Genomic DNA, 25,601 nt, shown 5'->3' on the forward strand with positions numbered 1-25,601 from the left:
AGGAGGAGTAGGCCAATCGGCCCCTCGAGCCTGCTCCGCCATTTAATAAGATCATGGCTGATCTGATCCTAACCGCCAATCTACTATCACAGAACCATCTCCTGAATCTAACAGAATTAGACACACGAAATAGTAGCAGGATCAGGCTACACGGCCCCTGGGCCCGCTCCGCTACCCACAGGGCCATGTCCGATCCGAACCTAAACTCATGTCCAAATTCCTGCCCGCTCCCCGTAACCCTTAATTCCCTTTACTTCTAGGAAACTGTCTATTTCTGTTTTAAATTTATGTAATGATGTAGCTTCTACAGCTTTTTGGGGCAGCATATTCCATGGACCTACCACCCTCTGAGTGAAGTAGTTCCTCCTCATCTCAGTTTTGAAAGAGCAGCCCCTTATTCTAAGACTATGCCCCCTAGTTCTAGTTTCACCCATCATCGGGAACATCCTCCCCGCATCCACCCGATCCAACCCCTTCACAATCCTATATGTTTCAATAAGATCGCCTCTCATTCTTCTGAACTCCAATGAGTAGAGTCCCAATCTACTCAACCTCTCCTCATATGTCCATCCTCTCATCCCCGGGATTAACCGAGTGAACCTTCTTTGTACTGACTCAAGAGCAAGTATGTCTTTTCTTAAGTATGGACACCAAAACTGCATGCAGTATTCCAGGTGCGGTCTCACCAATACCTTGTACAACTGAAGCAATACCTCCCTATTTTTATATTCTATCCCCCTAGCAATGAAAGCCAACATTCCATTGGCCTTCTTAATCACTTGCTGCACCTGCATACTAACCTTTTGAGTTTCGTGCACCAGGACCCCCAGATCCCTTTGTACTTCAGTACTTTCCAGTTTCTTGCCATTAAGATAATAACTTGCTCTACGATTTTTCCTGCCAAAGTGCATAACCTCACACTTTCCAGTATTGTATTCCATCTGCCAAATCTCTGCCCACTTACTTAGCCTGTCTATGTCCCCTTGCAGGTTTTTTATGTCCTCCTCACTCACTACTTTCCCTCCCATCTTAGTATCATCTGCAAACTTTGATATGTTACATTCGGTCCCCTCCTCCAAATCGTTAATATAGATTGTAAAGAGTTGGGGACCCAGCACTGACCCCTGCAGAACACCACTAGTTACTGATTGCCAGTCTGAGAATGAACCATTTATCCCAACTCTCTGCCTTCTGTTAGATAGCCAATCCTCTATCCATGCCAGAATATTACCCCCAATCCCGTGATTTTTTATCTTAAGCAATAATCTTTTGTGTGGCACCTTGTCAAATGCCTTTTGGAAGTCTAAATACACTACGTCCACTGGTTCCCCTTTATCCACCCTATATGTTACTTCCTCAAAGAACTCCAGCAAATTTGTCAAACATGACTTCCCCTTCATAAAACCATGCTGACTTTGTCCTATTAAATTATGATTATCCAAATGTCCTGTTACTGTCTCCTTAATAATGGACTCCAAAATTTTACCTACCACAGATGTTAGGCTAACCGGTCTATAGTTTCCAGCCTTCTGTCTACTGCCCTTTTTAAATAAGGGTGTTACATTAGCAGTTTTCCAGTCTGCCAGGACCTTTGCTGAGTCCAGGGAGTTTTGGAAAATTATTACTAATGCATCCACAATCCCTACCGCCACTTCCCTCAAGACCCTAGGATGTAAGCCATCAGGTCCAAGTGATTTATCCGCCTCGAGTCCCATTATTTTACCGAGTACCACTTCCTTAGTGATTTTAATCGTATTTAGCTCCTCTCCCCCTATAGCCCCCTGTTTGTCCAGTGTTGGGATATTCTTAGTGTTTTCTACTGTAAAGACTGATACAAAATATTCAGTGTTTTTGCCATCTCCATATTTCCCACCATTAATTTCCTGGTCTCATCCTCTAAGGGACCAACATATTACTTTAGCCACCCTTTTTCTTTTTATATAACTATAAAAACTCTTACTGTTTTTATATTTTTTGCTAATTTACTTTCATAATCTATCTTCCCTTTCTTAATCAATCTTTTTGTTATTTTTTGCTGTCTTTTAAAGTTTTCCCAATCCTCTATCCTCCCACTAGATTTGGCTACCTTATATGCCCTTGTTTTTAGTCGAATACTATCCTTAATTTCTTTACTTAGCCACGGATGGCTGTCTTTTCTTTTACACCCTTTTTTTCCCTCAGTGGAATATACTTTTTTTGGAAGTTGTAAAATAACTCCTTAAATGTACACCACTGATCATGTATTGTCTTACCCTTTAATCTATTTTCCCAATCCACTCTACTCAATTCTGCTCTCATACCTTCATAGTCTCCTTTATTCAAGCTTAGCACGCTTGTTTGAGATCCAACCTTCTCACCCTCTAATTGAATATGGAATTCAACCATGTTATAGTCACTCATTCCAAGGGGATCCTTTACTAGGACATTTTTAATTAATCCTGTCTCGTTACACAGGACCAGATCTAAGGTTGCTTGCCCCCTGGTCGGTTCAGTTACATACTGCTCAAGAAACCCATCCCTAATACACTCTACGAACTCATCCTCAAGGCAGCCCTGCCCAATTTGATTTGTCCAATTAATATGATAGTTAAAATCCCCCATAATTATAGATGTTCCCTTATTACAAGCCTCAACTATTTCCTGATTGATACTCCGTCCAACAGAGTTGCAACTGTTCGGAGGCCTATAGACTACGCCCACTAGTGTTTTTTTCCCCTTATTATTCCTTACCTCCACCCAAACTGTTTCATTATCCAGATCTTTTGACCCAATATCATTTCTCTGTATTAGTGATTCCTTCCTTTATTAACATAGCCACCCCACCTCCCCTTCCTTCCTGTCCTTCCTGATCGTTAAATAACCTGGTATGTTTAATTCCCAGGCAGCACGGTGGCATAGTGGTTAGCACTGTTGCCTCACAGCGCCAGGGACCCGGGTTCGAAGCTGGCCTCGGGTGACTGTCTGTGTGGAGTTTGCACATTCTCCCCGTGTTTGCGTGGGTTTCCTCCGGGTGCTCCGGTTTCCTCCCACAGTCCAAAGATGTGCGGGTTAGGTTGATTGGCTATGATAAATTGACCCTTAGTGTTAGGGGGATTAAATACGTGGGGTTACGGGGATAGGGTGGGTTATGTGTTGGTGCAGGGGTTACGGGGATCGGGTGGGATATGTGTCGGTGCAGGCTCGATGGGCCGAAATGGCCTCTATCTGCACTGTGGGGTTTCTGTGATTGTGATTGTCACCCTGCAGCCATGTTTCTGTAATGGCCACAAGATCATACCCATATGTAGCTATTTGTGCCATTAACTCGTCTATTTTGTTATGAATGCTACGTGCATTCAGATAGAGAACTTTCAAATGTGTTTTGTGACACTTAGTTCCTGCTTTTGCCCTTTTTATTACTTTACCTTTTACTCCATACCTTCTGCCCCTTCCTGACACGCTCTGGTTTTTAATTTCCCCACTGCTACCTAAGTCTATGACCTTCTCTGTTGTCATTTTTATTATTTGCTCTCTCGGAACCTCCCCCCCACTAGTTAGTTTAAAGCCCTCTCTACAGCCCTAGTTATATGATCCGCCAGGACTCTAGTCCCAGCACTGGCCAAGTGAAGCCCATCCCAACGGAACAGCTCCCTCCTGCCCCAGTACTGGTGCCAGTGTCCCAGGAAGCAGAACCCATTTCTCCCACACCAGTCTTTGAGCCATGCATTTAACTCTCTAATTTTATTTGTCCTAGCCAAATTCGCTCGTGGCTACCCTTGAAGTTCTGTTTTTTAATTTGACCCCTAGCTGCTCATACTCCTTTAACAGAACCGGCTTCCTAGTCCTATCTACGTCGTTTGTACCAACATGGACCACGACAACTGGATCCATCCCCTCCCACTGCAAGTTTCTTTCCAGCCCAGAGGAGATGTCCTTAACCCTGGCACCGGGTAGGCAACACAGCCTTCGGGACTCTCGCTCTCGGCTGCAGAGAACTCTATCTATCCCCCTAATAATACTATCCCCTACCACTACAACATTTCTATTTACTCCCCCCTCTTGAATGGCCCCCCGTTCCACGGTGCTGTGGCCAGGTTGCTCATCCTCCCTGCAGTCCCTGCTCCTGTCCCCACAGGGAGTAAGAACCTCGAACCTGTTGAACAAGTGGCTGCGGCTCCTCCAGCTCTACCTCCTAGATCCCCGTACCTGCCTCACTCGTAGTCACACCGTCCTGTCCCTGACCATGGGCTACATTTGAATTAATTAACTTCATAGGTGTGACCACCTCCTGAAACAGAGTCCAAGTACTTCTCCCCCTCCCTGACGTGTCGCAATGTCTGAAGCTCAGACTCCAGCTCATCAACATGGAGCTGGAGTTCCTGTAGCAGCAGACACTTGTCACAGACGTAATCACCGTGAGCCTCAATGGGGTTCACCGGCTCCCACATCTCGCAACAGTAACACATCACCTGCTCCATTCTATGTAATTAATTAAATTTTTTATTGTTAGTTATGGACACCCTCTGCCCGATTTTAGATGCTAGTATCCCCTTTAATTAATTGGATTTAAATTAAATCAATCCCTCTAATTACACCAGTTAAATGGTTTACCAACAGTCACTCTGCACCAGAAAGGCCTTATTAACTACAACCCACAGAGTTAAAGTTTGAAAAGAGCACCTAACACCCCACTTACCCTAACTCACACTTACCCAAACTCACAGCACTCTCTGCTGACTCGCACTCAGTGCTGGCACTGGTCTTTTTATACTGTTTGTTTGTTTACAGCCAAATGAGTCACCCCTGCTGATTGGTTAGAAAACTGGTTTCCACTGCCTGCTGTGCCAATTTACTCCTACTGCAGTGTAACCTTGTTTTACTCTTAAACCAACAGAATCCCAAATATTTAACTTTTCCCCTTTACTTAAACTGCTTAAGTAATCTTATCAAGAATGATTTAAAGAGAAATAACAATTAAAGAACTCTCACACTTACCCAAACTCACAGCACTCTCTGCTGACTCGCACTCAGTTGTTAGCGCCAGCCGCTAGCACCTTAGGAGGAGAAGTGGGGCGCTAAGCGGCTAGCGCCCAGGCGCGGTGCGATCTGCACCTCGCGCAAACTTCACTCAAGATTTAGCAGCGGCGCTAAACCGCAGCGCCCGCTCAGCTGCGCGCACAGATCCCGACGTAATTTCATGGTGCAACGCCCTTGGTGCGCCCCGAACCGGAACTTCAGTGGCGCCGCCCTTCTTTGCGCCTGGCGCCCCCAGTGACTGGTAGAGGGGAACGGTTCCCAGTCACTGCGGGGCACGCTATTTAAAGGGGACTCCTCCTGCATTATAAGTGGCAGCCATTTTGTGCCAATCCTTCTGAGTGACAGACGGATATTTGGAGAGAGACAAAGGCAGAGAGCTTTCTGCTTTGACTCAGTGCTCGCACAGGTACTTCTGGCTTCGGGCGGAGCTTTGCACTTGATTTCACTTTCAGTGCCATAGCCTTGAGTCGCCACATATAATGGGGGCTGCAATGGGTGGAAACGTTGGCTTTCTGCATTGCATTCAAAGGGATCAGAGACGCCATGAGAGAGTGCCAGTCATGGCCAGACGGAGAAGGGCCAACAGGCATCGGCACAGGAGGCCTTACCCACCCAGGGTATACCGCCAGCAGTTCTCATATCTGAACATGTCTGAGGAGCAGTGTGTTCGGAGGCTGCGATTCAGAAGGGAGGTGGTCACTGAGATCTGCCACCTGCTTCGCAGAGATCTGCAGCCACATCTGAGGAGCAGGACGTCTCTGTCGGTGGCAGTGAAGGCGACGGTGGCTCTCAACCTCTATGCCACCGGCTCCTTCCAATCCGCTACTGGGGACATTGCCAACATCTCCCAGTTCGCGGTACATTGCTGCATCCGCCAGGTGAACAATGCCCTTTTCAGAAGGAGACGTCAGTACATCTCCTTCCCCATGACCCTGGACAAGCAGCAAGAGCGTGCAATGGGATTTGGAAGAATAGCGTGCTTCCCCATGGCCCAGGGCATAGAACTGATGAACCAGCAATGGTCAGGCCTTGCTTCAGGGCTGCAGTGTGCAGGGCATGGCAGCCAAACAAGTCGACCCTCCCCCTTTAAGAGCAGACCGGCACCAGCGTGTCTGCCTTCATTCAGAAACTCCCTGTGCTGCGCCCGCCCTCGGTGTTAGCGCCTCGGCACGCCGGCTTAGCGCCTTGATAGTCGTGCATCGCCTGCTTTAGCGCAGCAGCAACCTCTTGGGGCGATGCAACTGAATATCGGCGAAGGTGGTGCTAAGTTGCGCCGGGCACTAAATTTAGCGAACGCCCGGCTGTAGCGCCCCAAACGTGGCTATACTGAATTTCTAGGCCACTGTTTGCTCTGCACAACAGCGACAGCACTTCAGGAGTAATTAATTGTATGTGAAGTGATTTGAGATATTTTTGAGACTTGACATATATAGCATATATATATAAATGCACTTAATCTCCCACCTTCCTCAGAATCCTCAAGGTATCAAGATTTTTTTGAAGGCAAGATGATCATAATTTCACACAATATCTCACTGGTGACCATACCAATATTATTCTTCTGTATTCATTTGCTAACTAATCTTCTCAATTTTTGTTAATCTATAGCGCAACTGCACATGTACTTAAAAAAAAAAAAAAATCAATCAATCTTTTTGCTGTGAATTTGCAAACTTTGCCTATCATATTGCAAATTTTGCCCATCGTATAACAGGAAAAATCAGTCACTGGACATAGACAACAGATCATTTTGTTCAATATTACAACACTTTAAATCTATAAATTCAGACCTCAACACAGTTCTAGTGACTCTTCTTATGAAGGTCAAAACTCATACCAGTTTAGATTTTTCAATCCTGTTACATAGACAATTACTAACCCCTCCAGACAAATGCTGGTCAATAACAAACCAGCAACCAAACAATAACGTATGTATTTAATCTCCTGCCTTCTCTCCGTCTGATAGAGTACATCAATCATAGTATAAATGATAGAGGCCCAACACTAACAGGCAAGCCTCACAACAACTATTGACTACCATCAGCCACTAATAATCTTGCCTGAATCTTATTTTTTCCACTGTCTACAACTGTCAATAAATGGTTCTGGATCTATCAGTTTTGCTTATCCATGAATGGTCAAGGCCTTTCCACTTCATGAAAATGTAGCATGTTGCAGTCACAAATATAAAACCAACAAAAAAAAATTAGGAAGTACATGCTATACATAAGACTGTATCTACATTGCCATACACACGCAAAAAAATCTCCCACAGCATTGCTCATGGATAATGTAAACACTTATGATATTTAGCAGCTAAACATTACACTATTGTGTACAGAAGCTCTCGTAAAAAAAAACTCTTGTTAACTACAACTGCTTTACTGTCAGTTGGCCCTAATTGTCGATTCCATGCTACCTCTCAGCACTTGGTTCAAAATTGTGTTGAGAGGTGTGAGAGCAAGTCAGTTGCCTGTCCTCACATTCAGGAATTATAGCACTGTAGTAGTAAATACGGAATTGGCCAAGGGATAGAAAGTAGAGTGTAGTGGTGAACGGTTGTTTTTCAGAGGGAGGTATACAGTGATGTTCCCCGGGGCCACTAAGTATTAGGACCACTACTCTTTGATATATATTAATGACCTGGACTTGGGTATACAGAGCTAAATTTCAAAGTTTGCAGATAACATGAAACTTAGAAATGCAGCAAACAGTGAGGCGGATAGTAACATACTTCAGGAGGACACAGACAGGTGAAATGGGCAGACACATGAAATTTAACGCAGAGTTAAAATGTGAAGTGATTCGTTTTGGTAGGAGGAATGAGGAGGGGCAATAGAAACTAATCCAGGGTGCAGAAACAGAGACACCTGGGGGTATATGTACACAAGTCTTTGAGGGTGGCAGGTCAAGTTAAGAAGGCTGTTAAAAAAAAACAATTTGATCCTTGGCTTTATTCATTGAGGAATAGAGTACAAAAGGAAGCTATGCTAAACCTTTCTAAAACACTGGTTAGGCCTCAGCTGGAGTATTGTGTTCAATTCTGGGCACCACACTTTAGGAAGAATGTCAAGGCCTCAGCGAAGGCGCAGAAGAGATTTACTAGAATGGTACCAGGAATGAAAGACTTCAGTTATGTGGAGAGACTGGAGTAGCTGGGGTTGTTCTCCTTAGAGCAGAGAAGTTTCAGAGGAGATTTGATAGAAGTGTTCAAAATCATGAGGGGTTTTGATAGAGTAAATAAGGTGAAAAGGTTTCCAGTGGCAGAAGGGCCAGTAACCAGAGGACACAGATTTAAGGTGGTTGGCAGAACCAAAGGTGACTTGAGGAATCATTTTTTTTTTTTTTTTTTTTGCATAGAGAGTTGTGCTCTGGAAAGCACTGCCTGAGAGAGTGGTGGAAACAGATTCAATAGTAACTTTCAAAAGGGAATTGGAGGGCTATGGGCAAAGAGCCAGCAGAGGTACAATGGGCCAAATGTCCTCCTTCTGTGCTGTAGCAATCTATGATTCTATGAATAAAGACGTCTCTCGACCTCAATGGGCAAAAATCTAGTACTTGAACGCGAATGAGGAAGGGTCTTAACCTGTGTTTATTGCAAGTAATTCTGGAAGAGGAACTATGATCCAACAATCCTGCCACTTTCCTTGATCTATGGAATAAGCCAAGTTTATTACAACAATATAAATTCATTATTTCCAAACTCATTTAAAATCCATCTCGCGTCAGATGGAGGTCATATGCAATACACTAATTTTAGCCATATGCCAGAGATTCTGTTTTTTCTTTTCTCTTTTAGACAGAATAGACACCAAATTAATGGTTCAGCAGTTTAGTTTGCAAAAATCTAAGTGAATGCTTCCAGTCCGCCCAGTGTCACAGATTCATCTGTAAAAGACAATACTAGTTTTTACGCTGGATCAAAAGAATTCTCAAATTAGACATATCCAAAGCAGGTGAAAATGTGTGCTCCACCAATCACAGCCTTGCCAAAACACATCTGCTATATTTTGGTAAATGTTATCTATTCGGGATAACATAAATCCTATGAAGTATTTAAGTTCTATTTCTTAAGCACAAAATGGCACCAATATGTTTCACCAATGCACTAAGACATACTCATATCTATATTATTTCTTTTCATGGGAAAATTGCAAAAATTAAAAAGATCAGAATCAAACATTTTCATGCTCAATTAGCCAATTAAAAAGTTTTCATTTTAAGCCAAGCATCACGTGGAGCTGCCACCTGAACGGTAGCCAACTTCTTATAAAAAGCACAGAAAAATCAGGAGCGGCACCTCAATTCCTAGCAGCTGGTCATTTACCAGCTGAGGCTGGACAGCAATTTACTAATGTAAACTTGAAGGTTGAAACTCATTTGTTTTAAGACTGATTACTTAAAGATTGCTTGCTTAATGGCACTGATATATATATTCTCCCCATTTAAAAAAAACTGCTTTATTGTTTAGTCAGCAGGATGCTCAACGCAAGGGTAGTTATTTAATTAATTATAGACTATATTCACTCTTTGGCAGCTATTGTCTAATCTTCAATCAAGCAGTCATACTAATTACATTTTAGGGAGTACTGAAGTTTAAAATGAAGGGCGCGAGAAGGTCAACCAATTGAGCAGAGGTTGATGCTAAAGGTTACAAGATTTTACTAACCTTAAGGAATGGCATATTGTTGTGGCAGAGTAGAGGAGCTTTATTCCACAGCTGGCTTATTTTAATTTACAGAATGGATTTTTTTTTTTTTTTTTTTTTAAATTCTGCACTCCTCCTAAAAGTGTTAACTCTTTGCTGGGATACAGTTCCACAAGTTCAGTTGCCTTACAGTGTCACTCAAGTGGCCATTATTCACATGCGAGTCTTGATGATGACCACTGACAGGCTTTTTGACTGTAGTTAGAAATAAATCACACTAAGCCCAAACCTGCCCTCACCCAATGAGCCCACATGCATACTTGTGTCAAGAGTTGCCAGATAGCAATTAGGAGCGGGAATCCTACCTAATTTTATTCTCCCTAACCCAGTCATTTAAAACTATTTTGTGTTATTTACAACACCTCATTTTACTTATAATTAGTTTCATTGTAATTTAGTCCACACATTACAGCCATATCAAAATTAATTGTTTTTGGAAATCTAAAATGACATAAGACACGGATGCATGTGCACAATGGACAATGATGCTTATCTATCTACTGCACCCACGGGGTAAATCTGTGCCCCCCCACCCAATCAGCGAAATTTACACAAGGTATGGGAAGATACAAGAATACATTGGCATACACTTACAGGTGCTACTTATCTTACAATTGTAGGATTACAAGCCATGCAGAACACAACAGATATATGTTCATATAAAAGCAAAATACTGAAATAAAATCTGAAATAAAAACAGAACATTTTAGAAATGCTCAGCAGGTCAGGCAGCATCTGTGGAGGGAGAAACAGAGTTAACGTTTCAGGTCGAGGACCTTTCGTCAGAACTGGAAAAAGTTAGAATGTAACAGATTTTAAGCAAGAGCGGGTATGTTAATATGTTTTTTTTTTAATTGTAAGATAGGATCTGTGTATCCTTCTCCAGAATATGAACATACATCATCAAACCAGCATTCACACTGCAGAGGTGGTAGCTGTGGATGTAGGTATTGTATCTTTTTATTATTTACTAGCTGAAGTGCCCGGCGGTGCCGAGGCTTTTTCGAGGGCATGTTGTTGTTGGAAGAGAGAGAGCGCGACTGGGGGGTAGAGAGAGAGTGGGGGGGGGGGAAGGGAGGGCGGGGGGAAGAGGGGGGGGGAAAGGGAGGGGGGGGAAAGGGAGGGGGGGGAAAGGGAGGGGGGGAAAGGGAGGGGGGGAAAGGGAGGGGGGGGAAAGGGAGGGGGGGAAAAGGGAGGGGGGGAAAAGGGAGGGGGGGGAAAAGGGAGGGGGGGAAAAGGGAGGGGGGGAAAAGGGAGGGGGGGAAAAGGGAGGGGGGGAAAAGGGAGGGGGGAAAAGGGAGGGGGGAAAAGGGAGGGGGGAAAAGGGAGGGGGGAAAAGGGAGGGGGGGAAAGGGAGGGGGGGAAAGGGAGGGGGGGAAAGGGAGGGGGGGAAAGGGAGGGGGGGAAAGGGAGGGGGGAAAAGGGAGGGGGGAAAAGGGAGGGGGGAAAAGGGAGGGGGGAAAAGGGAGGGGGGGAAAGGGAGGGGGGGAAAGGGAGGGGGGAAAAGGGAGGGGGGAAAAGGGAGGGGGGAAAAGGGAGGGGGGAAAAGGGAGGGGGGAAAAGGGAGGGGGGAAAAGGGAGGGGGGAAAAGGGAGGGGGGAAAAGGGAGGGGGGAAAAGGGAGGGGGGGGAAGGGAGGGGGGGGAAGGGAGGGGGGGGAAGGGAGGGGGGAAAGGGAGGGGGGGGAAGGGAGGGGGGGGGGAAAGGAGGGAGGGGGGGAAAGGGAGGGGGGGGAAAAGGGAGGGGGGGAAAAGGGAGGGGGGGAAAAGGGAGGGGGGGAAAGGAGGGAGGGAGGGAAAGGGAGGGGGGGGAAAGGGGGGGGCCAGGCCGAGAGCCCCGCTCTCCGAGCCCCGCCCCCCCCCCTGGCCGAGAGCCCCGCTCTCCGAGCCCCGCCCCCCCCCCCCGGCTGAGAGCCCCGCTCTCCGAGCCCTGCCCCCCCCCCGGCCGAGCCCGATTGCGGCTCTGAGAGACGGCCGGCGGCCGAGCCCGATTGCGGCTCTGAGAGACGGCCGGCGGCCGAGCCCCGCCCCCACCCCCCCCCGGCCGAGCCCGATTGCGGCTCTGAGAGACGGCCGGCGGCCGAGCCCCGCCCCCCCCGCCGAGCCCGATTGCGGCTATGAGAGACGGCCGGCAGCCGAGCCCCGCCCCCCCCCGCCGAGCCACGCCCCACCCCGGCCGAGGCCGATTGCGGCTATGAGAGACGGCCGGCGGCCGAGCCCCGCCCCCCCCCCCGCCGAGCGCGGAACAGAGACGCCGCGTCTCACCTGCTCCTGCTGCGCGCGCACGCTGACCCTCGTGGCTGACGCCGTTGCCCTGGGTAACGTGACACGGCCGGGGGGGCGGGGGGGAGGTGAGGAGCTTAGCAGAAGCGCAATCACCTAGTTCGGGCCTGGCTGGGCAAGAAAGGCGCAGGCTTTGAGGCCTAAGAAAAAAACGGGCAAAGGTAGGAAAAAGAATGTTCAGGTTAGATAAAATATTTACAAATGAGTGATTTATTTTAAAAGAATTTAATAAATTGAATTTTATTTTGCTGGAAATGTATATTTGAAAAGAAAGACGCAGAAAGCAGGAAAAAGAATGGAAGCAAGATGGCGGCTACTCACCTCAGTTCAGAACGATAAGGCCCGCCCACACACGCACCGATTGGTCGACCATCAGGTCACCAAAGCGTAGGATTGATCAATCGTCCCGTCACTCGACCGTAGGAGGGCCCGGCCGCACGCGGCAGCAAGCCGCCGTACGATTGGTCGAGCTCGAGGTCACTCTGTCGCTAATGAGCGGAATGTTGAAGGTTTTTGGGATACCGCGGGCGCGATTTTAGCCCGGCCGAAACGTAAATACGCTTAAAACCGTCTCGGAAGCGTAAGCTTTCTTTGGCGGTAACGCGCGCGTAGGTACGCCCTGTAACTTTCGAGCGCATAGCCCGACAGACGCACAGGCGATGACGGACAGAATGACAGACAGACAGAATGACAGACAGACAGACAGACCGATTTATATATATAGATAGATAGATGAATATCAACAAGTTAATTGATTCTGCACTCAAAAAACTCGAAGAAAAAATGTGTAGTCCAAAGTAAAAGACTAATCACAATCCAAGAACAGACAACAGAAAGTAACATTTGACTTTCAAGCAACTCCATCTATATTATTGTTCATGTCACACGTGACTAGATCATCACAATTCATGGAAGAATAGGATATTTTTAAAATATGAAATCAATGTCATGCAAATACAAATTTAGAATTCAGACAATGAAACAGTGCCAACATCTTCCATTATTTTCCATATTATATGTAATTATGGATTTATTCACTTTAGTCTCTTCCCATCAGAGTATTAGATTTACATGAATTAGAATAAATTATAACAAAACTATACCAATTCCAGTTTTGCAGGACAAAAATGATCCGTTAAAAAAAGAAATTTATTTGTTACTAAGACAACACTGGGCAAGTAAGATAAAGACATAGATTACAAATGTTAATTCTAAAGTCAGCTTGCTCAAGGGGAAAAAAATCTCAACACCCCATATAATTGGTCATTATGATCTGGATATCAACAATGATCAGCATACAGAAGAATAATGCTTTAAAGTTCTCTGGTTAAAAATTGACACAATAATGCAGGTTAAGCATAGAGAGCACAATTCCCAGATAGATGAACAGTCATGACAATCGGCTGTTAATTAGGAAAAAGTGTGAGGTATAATGTTCACTCATAGATCGCAACCATCAGTCTTGAAAGACAATGGTGGAAGCATCAAAGCAGTTCAGTTACTTTGCCATGTCACAATATCATGAGTGGTTGAGAAGTCCAATCCTCAACCGACAGTCCTTGTTTCAGACGGTGCAGGTATAAATCACAGGGCTAGAGGATGAAGCCGGCACAGTATTAACTCAAAGCCTAATGCACTTCCCTCTTTGCTCTCTCTCTGGCTCCCCGATGCAGTACAGCCCTCCAGTGTGGCCTGTTGTTAATCACAATTTTCCAGCTTGTGATATCAATGTTAAAAATTTTCAAGGCCCTCTTCCAAAATCCTAGAACAGCCCAGTAGCCTTGAAGCTCTAAGATGATCTTTTTAAATACCCCCATCTTCCATCCGATATAGATAACCAAGCAACTGGAGGCGTCTATGAACATCAAGATACCGAACAGCAAGCTTCTGTATGGCAGCAAGATCTGGGCCACCTACAGCAGGCATGAGAGAAGACTGAAGATTGGGAAAGCTTTAGAAACCAGCAAATAATGACCAAAAAATTGATAAAAAGGGAGAAACTAGCAAGAACTTTAAAAACAGATTGTAAGAGCTTCTACAAGTATGGAAAAAGGAAGAGAGTAACATAAGGAAGCGTTGGTCCCTTAGAGGCAGAGACAGGAGAAATTATAATGGGGAATCAGGAAATGGCTAAGACTGTAAACAAATAATTTGTATCTGTCTTCACAGTAGACGACTCAAAAAGCATGCCGAAAATAGTGAGTAACCAAGGGGCTAATGAGAGTGAGGAACTTAAAGTAATTAATATCAGTAGAGAAAAAGTATTCGAGAAACTTATGGGACTAAAAGACAACAAATCCCCTAGACCCGATGGCCTACATCCTAAGGTTCTAAAAGAGGTGGCTGTAGAGATAGTGGATGCATTGGTTGTGATATTCCAAAATTCCCTAGATTCAGAATCGGTCCCAACAGATTGGAAGGGAGCAAATGTAACCCCGCTATTCGAGAATAGAGGGAGAGAGAAAACCGGGAACTGCAGGCCAGTTAGCCTGACATCAGTCATTGGGAAAATGCTGGAATCGATTATTAAGGAAGTGGTAACAGGACACTTAGAAAATCATAATATGATTAAACAGAGTCAACGTGGTTTTATGAAAAGGAAATCGTGTTTAACAAATCTATTAAGAGGTTTCTGAGGATATAACTAGCAGGTTAGATAAAGGGGAACCAGAGGATGTAGTATATTTGGATTTCCAAAAGGCATTCAATAAGGTGCCACAAAAAAGGTTGCTATGCAAGATAAGGGCTCATGGGGTTGTGGGTAATATATTATCATGGAAAGAGGATTATTTAACAGACAGAAAAGAGAGTTGGGATAAACAGGTCATTTTCAAGTTGGCAAGTTGTAACTAGTGGGGTGCCGCAAGGATCAGTCCTTGGATCTCAGCTATTTACAATCTATATTAATTACTCAGATACATTGCACTTAGTCCCTTCATCTAAGTTTGCTGATGATACAAAGCTAGGTGGGAAAGTAAGCTGTGAGGAGGACACAAAGAGCCTGCAAAGGGATATAGACAGATTAAGTGAGTGGGGAATAAGGTGACAGATGGAGTATAAAATGTGGGGAAATGTGAGGTTATTCACTTTGGTAGGAAGAATAGAAAAACTGATTTTTTTTTTTTTTTAAATGGTGCGAAACTATTAATTGTTGGTGTTCAGAGGGATTTAGGTGTCCTCATACAGGAAACACAAAGTTAGCAGGCAGGTATAGCAAGCAATTAGGAAGGCAAATAGCATGTTGGCCTTTATTGCAAGGGGGTTGGAGTACAAGAGTAAGGAAGTCTTACGACAATTGTAAAGGGCTTTGGTGAGACCACACCTGGAGTACTGTGCATAGTTCTGGTCTCCTTATCTGAGGAAGGACATACTTGCCTTAGAGGCAGTGCAAGGAAGGTTCACTAGATTGATCCCTGGGATGAGAGGGTTGTCCTATGAGGAGAGGTTGTGTAGATTGGGCCTATAGTCCCTGGAGTTTAGAAGAATGAGGTGATCTCATTGAAACACGAGAGATTCTGAGGGGGATTGACAGGTTAGATGCTGAGAGGTTGTTTCCTCTGGCTGGTGAGTCTACGACAAGGGGGCATAGTCTCAGGATATGGGGTCGGCCATTTAAGACTGAGATGAGGAGGAATTCCTTCACTCAGAGGGTTGTAAATCTTTGGAATTCTCTGCCCCAGAGGGTTGTGGATGCATCATTGAGTATATTCAAGGCTGAGATAGATAGATTTTTGGACTCTAGGGGAATCAAGGGATATGGAAGTCGGGCAGGAAAGTGGAGTTTAGGTCGAAGATCAGCCATGTTCTTATTGAATGGCGTATCAGGCTTGAGGGGCCGTATGGCCTACTCCTGCTCCAAATTCTTACGTAAACTTTTTCCACACCTTCTGTTTCCGCCATATTCTAAATATCAAGTGGGAAGACAAAGATCCTGACACCAAAGTACTCAAGGAAGCGAAGTTGCCAAGTTTACCCATTAAGACTAGTAATTACTTTTGTTTCTTTGAAGCGGAGTGAGGCAGTAGCTGTTCACTGCTGCCAACCACTTAGGTGTGCATCTCTAGTGCGGAATCACAAACAATATTTACAGATACATTGGGGAGACCAAACGCAGATTGGGTGACCACTTTGCAGAACACCTCTGTTCAGTCCGCAAGCGTGACCCTGAGCTTCCAGTCGCCTGCCACTTTAATTCTCCGCTCCACTCCAACCTCTCTGTCCTCGGCCTCTTATACTGTTTTGACAGAACTCAACGTAAGCTCGAGGAACAGCACCTCATCTTTCTATTAGGCACTTTACAGCATTCTGGACTCAACATCGAGTTCAACAATTTCAGCCAAAACCTCTGCCTCTATTTTTTTCAGATGGCAGCTGTTGCTGATTCTGCTATGACCATTTACATCTCTAGACCCATCTTTTGTTTCTTTACTTGTCCCATTACCATCTCCTTTTGCTTTGTACCATCATACCTTTTGTCATTTAATCACTCCTGTCTTCCACCCTATCACAGACTTTCCCTTTTGTTCATTCCTCCCCTCCCCCCTTTCCCTGCCCCTACACTTGCTTAAAATCTGTTACATCTCTAACTTTTTCCAGTTCTGACGAAAGGTCATCGACCTGAAACATTAACTCGGTTTCTCTCTCCACAGTTGCTACCTCACCTGCTGAGTATTTCCAGCATTTTCTGTTTTTATTTACAGATGAGAGCTTGGATGTACACAAACTGCTCAGCCTGCTAGATATGCAGAAGCAAATGGTTGCTCCTGCTTTAAGACTCCTTTGATATCATAAAGCATCACTGAGAAAACTAGACTAAATATGCTTAGAACAAGCATTTATGACAACTAACAATGTTGAAACCCTTGATTAGATCAACAGAAATCTTGTATAGGTCCAAGTTCTGTTCATGACACTTCCTACATTGATCTTATTCTTTTAACAGTGTATGTAATGTTTGCTATCAGATGATACAAGCAGATATGCAAGAATCTGGTAACAGTGAGATGCCATAGTAATTGCTGCAGTTATATTTCTCACCTATGTACTTGGAGATTGTGTTGATAATCACACCTTTCAGATTCTGCAGCAGAACTCTCCAGATACGTAATATGAAAGATCAAGTAAAGTTCATTGCAGAGTATACCATAGCAACACCTATAGATTTCTGCTCAGATTGTCAGGATTGGGAGCTTTGTTTTTGATTTGTATGATGCCCTTTCAAATCCCAACTAAGTTACTCAATACAATGAAAGAGAGACAAAATAAACACATCATAAGAATGGCAAAATTAGTTTGTACACTCAATCTATAGCCCATCCGGAAGACCCGAAAGCAGCAACACAATTTAACACTGGAAAACTAGACTAAAATATCAATAGTCTGGCTGGCTTTAGTATAACGCAAACATTCTAGGGCTAATGGTCCAGTAATTTCATTTGCAACGATTCAGAAATGAAAATGGCTCTAAAAATGAGTAATTTTCTCTGGTGAATCTTGAATGTCTTCTAGATAAAGAAAATGGATTTTCTTTCCTTTGACCTTAAATCATATGCTGTAATGTACAATTTATTACATGTAAAATTTTGACGGCAATGTGCTGAAACTGAAAACAACAATGAGACTAAAAATACTCATTATGAAGATGCCTTATGTAGAAATTGCGGGGGGAAGGGGGGTCATGACAGATGCAGGCTCTGCCACCCAAGGCCACAAATGGAGGTGGGGGAGGAAAGACACAGTAGAGTCGAAAGAGGGGAGGAGGAATGCAAAGATGGAGGAGGCTGGCAAAGCAGGGTAAAGTAAGGCCATAGAGGAGTTTGTAAATGAGGGCAAAGATTTTGAAATCAATGCGCTGACACACTTGAAGTCACTAGAGGTTGGAAAGGACAGGGTCGCTAGGTGAGCAGGAATTAGTACAGGGTAAGGTGTGGGTGGCAGAGTTCTGAAGGAGTTGGGATTTGTTTAACTTGGGAGGCCAGTGAGGACAGCATTGCAGAATTCGAGCCCAGAGCTGGTGAGATTGCTGGCTCAGCCAAGATCTGATATTGTACAAGGAGTCAGGCAGCAAAGCAAAAAGTCCTAGAAATTAGGATGACGGTGGAGAGGTAAAGTAAGCAAATCATGTGAATACATATAGAAGCTGATCCCATGTTAACAGAATGCATTCCTAAAAACTAAGAAACAGTGCCCACCATGAATCAGACTGTTGTGTATGTGCCTTTAAGAGAAGAACTGATTCTATACTGCAGTGCCGGCAGTGACCACCCCTGTATATAAAGCCATAGCAGGCTTCTGTATTTCAGTCTTGAATTACTCCCTGTTCAGTAAATACCTGTTTTATTGTTCTCCTGCAGTCTGAGTATTATTGATCCTCAGACATTACACAGACCATTTACGAAATAACTAAACACAACCCATTTGCTGTTTAGTATAAAGAAATACTTTCCATTTTAATCTGAATGCCTTTGAACTGTGTTAAAATTTTCATGACAACCATTTCTCATCTTCCTAACCACTTATTTGTCTCACTTTTTATTTTCCACCAGGTTCTCTTTGGCTTCACAGAAACTAATTTGCTTCAAAGATTCATAGACAAGGCCACTTCATTTTGTTAGCCGACTGAAGATCTCCAAGTAATTTAGATGTGAGGTTTAAAAGTTGAAAAAAATCAAACCCCAAAAGTAAATAAGTACTCAGCATGATTTGTCATCAAACGGTTCAGGAGAAATTTTTTTCCCCAGAGAATGAAACAGTCATCCCAGAGCGCATGATTCACAACAGTGCTGAGAAATATACTTAAGCAGTCTGTAAATCACCTGCCAGTTGTAGGAACGGCAGCACAGTGGTAATGTCACTGGGCTAGTAATTCAAAGGCCTGGACTGATGATCCAGAGACACAAGTTCAAATCCAACCATAGCAGCTGGGGAATTTAAAATTCAGTTGATTAAATAAATCTGGAATAAAAAGCTAGTAATGGTAAGAATGTAACTATCAGATTGTCGTAAAAACCCATCTGGTTCAGAAGGAAATCTGCCGTCCTTACCTGGTCTGGCCTCTATGTGACTCCAGACCCACTACAACGTGGTTGACTCTTAACTGCCCTCTGAAATGGCCTAGCAAGCCACACAGTTGTAAAAACCGCTACGAAACACAATAATAAGAATGAAACTGGACGGACCACCCGGCACCGGCTATGGCTCACCCAGCCCAGTCGACCCGGCAAGGTCCTCCTCACCAACATCTGGGGACTTGTGCCAAAACTGGGAGAGCTGTCCCACAGACTAGTCAAGCAACAGCCTGACAGAGTCATACTCACAGAATCATACCTTTCAGCCAATGTCCCAAACTCCTCCATCACCATCCCGGGTTATGTCCTTTCCCACCGGTAGGACAGACCCACCAGGGGTGGCAGCACAGTGGTATACAGTCAAGAAGGAGTGGCCCTGGGAGTCCTCAACATCGACTATGGACCCCATGAAGTCACATGGCTTCAGGTCAAGCATGGGCAAGGAAACCTCCTGCTGATTACCACCTTCCACCCTCCATCAGCTGATGAACCATGTTGAACACCACTTGGAAGAAGCACTGAGAGTAGCAAGGGCACAGAATGTATTCTGGGTGGGGGACTTCAATGTCCATCATCAAGAGTGGCTCGGTAGCATCACTACTGGCCGAGTCCTGAAGGACACAGCTGCCAATCTGGGCCCGCGACAGGTGGTGAGAGAACCAACATGAGGGAAAAACCTACTTGACCTCGTCCTCACCAATCTACCTGTCGCAGGATCAGGATTGGTAGCAGTGACCACCGCACAGTCACTGTGGAGAGGAAGTCACATCTTCACACGGAGGACACCCTCCATCGTGTTGTGTGGTACTACCACCGTGCTAAATGGGATAGATTCAGAATAGATCTAGCAGCTCAAAACTGGGCACCCATGAGGTGCTGTAGGCCAGCAGCAGAATTGTATTCCACCACAATCTAACCTCATGGCCCGGTATATCCCTCACTCGACCATTACCAGGGGAACCGACCCTGGTTCAATAAGGAGTGTAGAAGAGCATGCCGGGAGCAGCACCAGGCGTACCTAAAAATGAGGTGCCAACCTGGGGAAGCTGCAACACAGGACTACATGCATGCTAAAAGCGGAAGCAGCATGCTATAGACAGGGCTAAGCGATCTCACAATCAACCGATCAGATCAAAGCTCTGCAGTCCTGCCACATACAGTAGTGAATGGTGGTGGACCATTAAACAACTAATGGGGGAAGGAGGCTCCACGAATATCCCCATTCTCAATGATGGTGGAGCCCAGCACACGTTTGCAACCATCTTCAGCCAGAAGTGCCGAGCGGATGAACCGTATCGGCCTACTCCTGGGGTCCCCACCATCACAGAAGCCAGTCTTCAGCCAATTCGATTCACTCCATGTGATATCAAGAAACAGCTGAGTGCACTAGATACAGCAAAGGCTATGGGCCCTGACAACATCCCGGCTATCGTGCTGAAGACTTGTGCTCCAGAACTAGCCGCACCTCTAGCCAAGCTGTTCCAGTACAGCTACAGCACTGGTATCTATCCGACAATGTGGAAAACTGCCCAGCTATGTCCTGTCCACAAAAAACAGGACAAATCTAATCCGGCCAATTACCGCCCCATCAGTCTACTTTCAATCATCAGCAAAGTGATAGAAGGTGTCCTCGACAGTGCTATCAAGCTGCACTTACTCCCCAATAACCTGCTCACTGATGCCCAGTTTGGGTTCCACCAGGACCACTCGGCTCCCGACCTCATTACAGCCTTGGTCCAAACATGGACAAAGGAGCTGAATTCCAGAGGTGAGGCGAGAGTGACTGCCCTTGACATCAAGGCAGCATTTGACTGAGTGTGGCATCAAGGAGCCCTAGTAAAACTGAAGTCAATGGGAATTGGGGGGAAAACTCCCCATTGGCTGGAGTCCTACCTGGCACAAAGGAAGATGGTTGTGGTGGTTGAAGGTCAATCATCACAGCCCCAGGACATCTCTGCAGGAGTTCCTCAGGGCAGTGTCCTAGGCCCAACCATCTTCAGCTGCTTCATCAATGACCTTCCCTCCAACATAAGGTCAGAAATGGGGATGTTCGCTGATGACTGCACTATTCACAACTCCTCAGATAATGAAGCAGTCCATGATCGCATGCACAAAGACCTGGATGACGTTGGGCTGATAAGTGGCAGGTAACATTCGCACCACAGAAGTGCCAGGCAATAACTATCTCCAACAAACGAGTGTCTAACCACTGCCCCTTGACATTCAACAGCATTACAATCGCCAAACACCCCACCATCAACATCCTGGGGGTCACCATTGAGCAGAAACTTAACTGGACCAGCCACATAAATACTGTGGCAACAAGAGCAGGTCAGAGGCTAGGTATTCTGTGGCGAGTGTTTCACCTCCTGACTCCTCAAAGCCTTTCCACCATCTACAAGGCACAAGTAAGGAGTATGATGGAATACTCTCCACTTGTCTGGATGAGTGCAGCTCCAACAACACTCAAGAAGCTCAACACCATCCAGGAAAAAGGAGCCTGCTTGATTGGCACCCCATCCACCACCTTAAACATTCACTCTCTCCACCACCAGCCTACCATGGCTGCAGTGTGTATCATCTACAAGATGCACTGCAGCAACTCACCAAGGCTTCTTCGGCCAAACCCACGACCTCTTCCACCTCGAAGGACAAGGGCAGCAGGTGCATGGGAACACCACCACCTCCAAGTTCCCCTACAAGTCTCACAACATCCTGACTCGGAAGTATATCACCGTTCCTTCATCGTCGCTGGGTCAAAATCCTGGAACTCCCTACCTAATACCACTGTGGGAGTACCTTCACCACACGGACTGCAGCAGTTCAAGAAGGCGGCTCACCACCACCTTCTCAAGTGCAATTAGGGATGGGCAATAAATGCTAGCCTTGTTAGCGACGCCCACATCCCATAAACGAATACAAAAAACTCTCACTATACAATGATTAGCAATGTGGAAACATTTTAGAAATGTTGTTAAATATATACAGAAATCAAATAAATACATGATATTGACACTTTGCTCTGTCAAGGAGGATAACAGAAGATCAGCACTTGTATATTTTTAATTAAAATGTGTTCAGTATCATTCATAAATTATGCGTCTGACAATTCAGGCTACCAGACCCTGCTGAACTGTATCCCAGTCTAATTCAATGGTTTCAGGAGAGGAGAGAATATGAAAGTAGAGAATAGAGCTAAATGTGTACCCCTATGTGACAAATAAAACTTTTACTCAAACCATGCCCTCCCCATTCATGAGCTGATCTTGCATGAATCCATCAACATTTGGCTCAAAATCTGGCTCACAGTGATTTGTTTTCCTTTCGAGAGACTACTCATCCAGTTACACATTCTATCATATTCCCCACCAATATTACATGACTGTCATATCCAGGTCTCACCTCAACCTGTCCTTTTATTCCTCTGACTCCTTCTGAACATTAAAATACCTCACCCTCTACCACTCCTCCTTCGAGGTCCTTATCATCTCATTCAAACATACAAGATTCTGAAGGGGATTGACAGGGTAGATGCTGAGAAGTTTCCCCTGGCTGGAGTGTCTAGAACTAGGGAGCATAGTCTCAGGATAAGGGGTAGGCCATTTAAGACCGAGATGAGGAGGAATTTCTTCTCTCGGAGGGTTGTGAATCTTGGGAATTCTCTGCCCCAGAGGGTTGTGAATGCCGAGTCTTTGAGTATATTCAAGACTGAGATCGATAGATTTTTGGACTCTAGGGGAATCAAGGGATATGGAGATCGGGCGGGAAAGTGTTGAGGTCGATGATCAGCCATGATCTTATTGAATGGCGGACCAGGCTCGAGGGGCCATATGGCCTACTCCTGCTCCAAATTCTTATGCCCTCCAGAGCCCATGTCAACATCTCCCTATTTTCCTCAATCACACTCCACTCCTGGAAAAATAAACTAACCCCAAGCTCCCTTTCCAGCAGCTTTTCCAACCACCCAACCCCCTCTACTTCTCCATTACCGACCTTGATTCTATGACAATTGTGCTGCAAGACTGCTAGTCTGAGATCAAGTTGCAGATCATTTAAGATTTCCCACAAAGCAACATTGGCAAGATCTAATTAATCCTGTTAGAACCCCACCAGGGGCTCTGCAATTAAGCCCTGCATCCTCCAGCTCACCTGAGAATATGCAACCTCACTGTTTATTTGATCCTGAGTTGAACTTCAAATCCCACAGTAGTACGCCGCTATCACTGCATACTTACAAATCTGAAACACTGCATGTCGCTGCCTCTACCTCGTCCCAACTCTGCTGAAATTCTCATCCATACCGTCGTCATTTTCAGACTCAATTTTTCCAATACCCTTCTCATTGGCCTCCTGAGCTCCACTACGTAACTGCCAACTGATTCGGAGCTTTGCCATCCTCTTCCAATCCTGCATAAAATCCCACTTACGTATCACCCCTATTGTTGCTGATCTACATTAGCTTCTTATGCCTCTGCCCATCGATTCAAAACCATTGCACTCAAATCTCTCCAATGTTGATTTTTTTTAAATCACAGAAGTTGCTGGGCAGAAATAATTCTTAGAGACATCAATTTCATGAAAATATTCAAAATCTTTTTTTTTGTTTAAGTGTCACAAAGCATTATAAAGAAGTGATGGCATTTCTTTCATTTTGATATAATTTAAATTGAAACATCACAAATTTGTAAATAAAGCTAATTTTTCCATGAACGTATATCCTTTTAAATGCAGTGTTTCTGAAACATACTGGATTCAACTGCATTTTCTTTTGTCATTAAAAATACTACATTTCACGAGTTACTCATAATTATTGAAGATATCAACTCACTTGAATTTGTTATATCAATCTATAGCTTTTGATTTCGCTATTTTATACAATTAAAGCAAACCTCGAAATTGAAGTATTAGATTACTAGACGTGCACACAACTAATTTCTCCACTAAAGCAAAGGTCACGTAGTATCCCATTTATACCTGGTTTGCCACAGTACTGTAAAGCTAAAAAGTCGTACAGTTCAAAAAAACGTTTTCACCTTAATTCTTTTTTTTGAGGGGAGGGGGGAAGAGATTCCAATCTAGCTCCCGGTTGCATTTTTACATTCTACAGCAAAACAAAATCAAAAAGAAAAACTTGAAACATTCAATTTCTGTCTATACGTTTCGTTCAACGTGTACGCTAACGAAACGGAGCGGCGTGTACCAGGCTGGTGGATGCAACACAAGCCAGCAGCTTGAACACTGTAACGCCAACCTTCAGTCACAATGCTCAGTTGCTGCTGTTATTGCTGAGAAACATTGTCCCCCAACCCACCACTAAACAAAATGTGTGAATAACTTTCACTCGCCTCACAAGCACGTGCTTCAGTTAGCTTTCATTTATTTAGCTATTCCCGATGTGCTTGTCTATCCAGCGAAGCTGACGGGAAGGAGAGAAAGAAGAGGGGGGGGAGTTAAAAATAAAACCTCTACCTTGCATTGGCCACACAGCCTGGATCCACTTCGCTCCGTGCAGCTGATACACTGAGTCCCCGTCCTGGATGCACTGTGGCAGAGCCAGCGCCGCGTCACGTGCCGAGCAGCCGCGCGCCAGTTCCCTGTCCTGGTCGCAGGCGGCGCTGTGTCCGGGGGGGGGGGAGAGTCACGTGTCCCGCCCGCAGGCGGCGCTGTGTCGGGGGAGGAGAGAGTCACGTGATCCGTGTCCCGCCCGCAGGCTGCTGCAGGTCAGCGCGCGCGTGCGCTGCGGAATGTACAATCACAGGAAGAAAAATAACAACAGAAAATGCTGGAAAAACTCAGCAGGCAGGCAACATCCGTGGAGAGAAAATAGAGTCAACGTTTCGGGTCAAAGAATGGTTACAGCACAGAAGGGTTTGACCCGAAACGTTGACTCTATTTTCTCTCCACGGATGTTGCCTGGCCTGCTGAGTTTTTCCAGCATTTTCTGTTGTTATTTCAGATTTCCAACATCCGCAGTATTTTGCTATCCTCACAGGAAGAAAGACTTGCCTTTCTACCAAAGCGCCCTCCACCACCAGCGGAGGTCTCCCAGCACTTTGCAGCCAGCGAAGTCGAGCCGCTGTTGCAACGTGGGAAATGCGCCAGCCAATTTGCAGCACAGCAAGCGCCCCCCCCCCCCCGCCCGGCCAACAGCAACGCGATAACAACTAGATAATCTTTTTTTTTGTCACGTTGGTTGAGGGATAAATATTGGCCAGCACAGGGGTGGGGGGATAACTCCCCTGCTCTTCTACCCAAATAGTGCCACGGGATCTCTTACGTCCACCCGACAGAGCAGACGGGATCTCCGTTTAGCGTCTGGTCCAAAAGACGGCACCTCCGACAGTTCGGCACTGCCACTGGAGTTTCAGTCTAGCTTTATGTGCTCGGGTCCCTGGAGTGGGACTCTGAACCCACAACCTTCTGACTCAGAGGCGAGTGTGCTACTAACTGAGGCACAGCGGACACAGGAAATGGAATCGTAGAATGGTTACAGCACAGAAGGAGGTCCGTCGAGCCCAGGCTGGCTCTC

The 25,601-nt window shown here is 45.3% G+C and overlaps 1 protein-coding gene across 4 annotated transcripts in view; it reads right to left on the bottom strand.

The window, feature by feature from the left end:
• Positions 1-24,661, bottom strand: part of gpr63 (G protein-coupled receptor 63) — a 148,303-nt gene extending 123,642 nt beyond the window's left edge. For all 4 annotated transcript variants that reach the window (XM_085997424.1, XM_085997425.1, XM_085997422.1 and 1 more), the window contains exon 1: positions 24,542-24,661. The gene's annotated coding sequence lies outside the window, so the exon portion shown is untranslated. The remainder of the gene's footprint in view (positions 1-24,541) is intronic.
• Positions 24,662-25,601: the final 940 nt, after the last annotated feature.

The sequence above is a fragment of the Somniosus microcephalus genome, chromosome 9 (genome assembly GCF_052327205.1).
Source record: "Somniosus microcephalus isolate GS21.2 chromosome 9, FLI_Smic_1.0, whole genome shotgun sequence".
Taxonomy (NCBI): Eukaryota; Metazoa; Chordata; class Chondrichthyes; order Squaliformes; family Somniosidae; genus Somniosus; species Somniosus microcephalus.